Genomic DNA, 3,995 nt, shown 5'->3' on the forward strand with positions numbered 1-3,995 from the left:
AGAGAGATGGGCTTGTATTTATTTATTTTTGTTCTTAATTAATATCATTCACAGAAAGTTAACCAAGAGGGGAGCACCCGGGTGGCTCAGTCAGTTGAATGCCCAACTCTTGACATTGGCTGAGGTCATGATCTCGTGGTCACGGGATCGAGCCCTGCGTCAGGCTCTGCACTGGGTGAGGAGCTTGCTTGGGATTTTCTCTGCCCCTCTCTCTCTCTGTGCCCCTAACCCCCTCTCAAAATAAATAAACCTCAAAAAAAAAAAAAAAGGTTAACCAATATCAGCAACAAATTCTTTGTGAAACACCCTCACAACCAGTCACCACGTGGGCCCTGGAGAATCTCTGTCCTCTACTGAATGGGAGCAGCTGAGGCCACCCCCTCCCCCCTCCTCCTGAAGCGTGGCCCTCTGCCAAAAAAAATGCCACACCGTGTAGTGGTGGGTCGGGAGTACGGACTTCCGGAGCAGAAGCCGGGGCTCTGGGTGAGTGCTGCCACTTCCACACTGAAGTGCAAGACCACATATTAGGTGACTTCTGGGCCTCGGTTTTCTCATCTGCAAAGTGGTGGTGATAATACCATCCCCTCACAGAGGGTTACGGGGTTGTTGTGGGTTGTGTTTTTTTTTTTTTTTAATATTATTTATTTATTTATTTATTTATTTATTTATTTTGAGAGAGAGCGAGAGAGAGAGACCAGAGGAGGAGCAGAGAGAGAGAGGGAGACAAAGAATCCCAAGCAGGCTCGGGGCTGCCAGTGCGGAGCCAGACACAGGGCTCGAACTCACAAACCATGAGACCGTGACCTGAGCCAAAACCAAGAGTCAGACGCTTAATAGACTGAGCCACACAGGGGCCCTAGGTTAGGGGGTTTTCATGAAGTAAGGTATGTCAAGTGTTCAGCCTGGTGCCTGATACATAGTAGGTGTGCAACATTGGCTTCTTAGCGTTACCACTGCTGTCAGGATCAGCCCCAACCAAGCTGTGAGCTCGTTGGCGGAAGGAACCACATCTTGTTAATCACGGTCTGTCTCAGCATTTTGCACAGAGCTTGGGATACTGTAGTGCTCCTGGCTTTAGGTCAAGTTCCCCAGAAGCAGATCCTGCGATGGGGAATCCCAGCTCATGACTTCCTAAAGCAGTGCTCCCAGGGGGATCAGGGGCCAGGGGGACACTGAAGAGAGACTGGGGGAGGCAGGGGAGGCCCACAAGGGTGCAGAGGCTGGCTTCATCCTGTCCTGCAGGGGACTCTGCTGTGCACGTTACACCTCAGGGCTCTCCCCATGCCACGCAAGGGAACTGAGCCCTCTCTCACCTGCACTCCATTTGTTGGCTAAGAGCTACTTTGGGGGGCGGGGTGTAAACTTCCAGGCACTTCCACTATGCTCCAGGAGCTGAGTGCATTATCTAGAAAGAGAGCCTACAGAAGGGAAAGCACACAGGGGGCAGGGAGGGTGCATGGAAATGGGAAAAGGGAGAGTAGCCCAAGACAGCCGACTTTGAGGATTGGGTGTGGGTGAGGAGAGGGTACACATAGCTGCTAAATTCATCACTCATGCACCCCCAGAGGAATTTAATGCAGTGTTCAAGGATGTCCGGCTACTACTTAATAATGACAATCTCCTCAGGGAAGGGGCAGCACATGCATTTGCCCAGTATAACGGGTCAGTTCACGTCTGTGAAGATAGAAGGATATGAAGATCAGGTCTTAATTACAGAACACGGTGACCTGGGCAATAGCAGATTTTTAGATCCAAAAAACAAAATTTCCTTTACGTTGGATCATTGACGGAAAGAAGCAAGTGACCCCCAGCCAGAGGACGTAGATGGAGGTCTGAAGTCTTGGAGAGAATCCTGTGACAGTGCTTTAAGGGCCTATGTGAAAGATCATTATTCCAATGGCTTCCGTACTGTTTACGCTAAAACTATAGGTGAGCAACAGATCATTACTGCATGTGTTGAAAGCTACCAGTTTTAGCCTAAAACCTTCTGGAATGGTCGTTGGAGATCAGAGTGGAAGTTCACCATCATACGACCTACAGCCCAGGTTGTTGGAGTACTTAAGATTCAGGTTCACTGTTACGAAGGTGGCAATGTTCAGTTGGTTAGTCATAAAGATGTACAAGATTCAGTAACTGTTTCGAATGAAGTCCAAACTGCCAAGGAAGTTTATTAAAATCATAGAGCATGCAGAAAATGAACATCAGACAGCAATTAGTGAAAACTATCAAACAACGTCACACACCTCATTCAAGGCCTCGCGCCGGCAGCTTCCGGTTACCCGCATGGAAATCGACTGGAACAAGATACTCAGCTACAGGACTGGCAAAGAAATGCAGAATGCTTAAGAGGCTGAATGTAAGATTCTTCAGTATGCGGAAAGAAAGGATTCGACATGCGGTCATATGATAAATCAGTGATTTATAAACAAGAGTGATATTTTGCAGGTTTTCTAGCCTCATGGAATGCTGTTTAACCTTGACTCTTTTGTGTTCTCTGCCTTGTAATTTTCTGTTTTCACTACATTTAGTTGTTTTTTTTTTTTGTTTTTTTTTTTTTAATTCTGCCACATTTAATGATGGAGAAGGAGATCTATCCTGGAGTCATTTTACCTTTTAGAAATTTTTCCTAGCCGTGAAGCCCTGTCATTGATATAGACAGGTAATACACTCAGCACTTTTCTATTCTATCCCTATCCTTCAGAGCACTTCTGGTACTTCCATGGTTTTTACTGATCCACCAACCGCTAACGATGCTATGTTACAAACGTGCTGAAGGGAAGACACATTCATCCTCTCCCTCTGACTGCTTTGATCATCATTTATAGCATCCCATAACTGTAGTGTTCAAAAGTTTGGATAGGGCTTTTCAGGTCCTTTTGTGGGGGCAAAGGAAGTTTTCTGGAAATGCCATCATAGCCAGCTTCTCTGGGGAAGTTGCTTTTAAATCCAAAGACTTGAACCACATTCCCTGCACATGAACGTGTTTGCTTTTTTCTCTTCCCTCATTGTCTCTTTCCAATCTAGCACCATTATGGTTATAGACATCTGCATTTTTAGAAGAGTTTTACTCATTTACTATTCTTTTTTTTTTATTATTCAAGAACTGCTGACATACTAGGAATGCAGTAGAGTCGAAAACGTGAAAAAGTGCAGATGTTGAAGGAAGAATAGGTATCTTGTGCTTTAATACTTTGTGGCTGGATTGTACTATAAACAGATGATTCAAACAACTAAGTAAATCACAAACAAAACCAAAAAATGAACCAAAGTGAGAAGGACACGTCCCAGGCAGTATCTTTCTATTGTAACCTGTTATTTGAAGGGATACTAGGGATTTGTTCTAAACAGGATGGAAAACTGCTTCCAATTTACTTGTCCTCAGTCCTGCCTGCCAAGAACATGAACATAACTGTGATACAGCAACCCTTCCCAGGTATACTGGCGGGTGTATGTGTGATCTCAGAATACACGGGGGACACAGATATGGTATGACAGCTGGTCATGGTGGATTCATTTCCATTGTTTACACTTCTATGACCAGGCCTTATGGGAAGGTCAGTTTTTAAAAAACCAAGTAGTGTCTTCCTACCTATCCAAATACATGTCAAAAGAGAAGGGTGCTTGTTTTTGCTCAGTAATATAGTTAAGCAAGTCTGTTTCCAAGTGACCTGTTGACCTATATAAGCATTTTTGTTTACTTCAAATAAAATATATTTGTATTAAAAAGAAAACGAAAAAAGAAATGGACAAAGGGCCTCAGCGGATCTTCTATGCTCCAGAAACATCTTCTTGGTTGGCTGGAAATCAGTCCCAGCCCAGCCTCTGAAGGGTCACGGATCCCTGCTAGTCCAGGGAGGTAGAGGCAGAGAGGCACAGACCGCAGGGCAGAGGGCAACAGCTCTAACTTACCTGCAGAGTCCCAGCCTGTCAGAGCCAGGAGGGTCCCCTGAGCAGCAGCCTCTCCCCTAGCTGAGCAAGGGTGGGGCTGGGGCCGC

At 45.6% G+C, this 3,995-nt stretch overlaps 1 pseudogene; it reads left to right on the forward strand.

Annotated features, from left to right (window-relative positions):
• Positions 1-420: 420 nt before the first annotated feature.
• On the forward strand, positions 421-2,506 carry LOC102957046 (annotated as a pseudogene).
• The last annotated feature ends 1,489 nt before the right edge of the window (positions 2,507-3,995 follow it).

This window comes from Panthera tigris, chromosome B2 (genome assembly GCF_018350195.1).
Source record: "Panthera tigris isolate Pti1 chromosome B2, P.tigris_Pti1_mat1.1, whole genome shotgun sequence".
Lineage (NCBI taxonomy): Eukaryota > Metazoa > Chordata > Mammalia > Carnivora > Felidae > Panthera > Panthera tigris.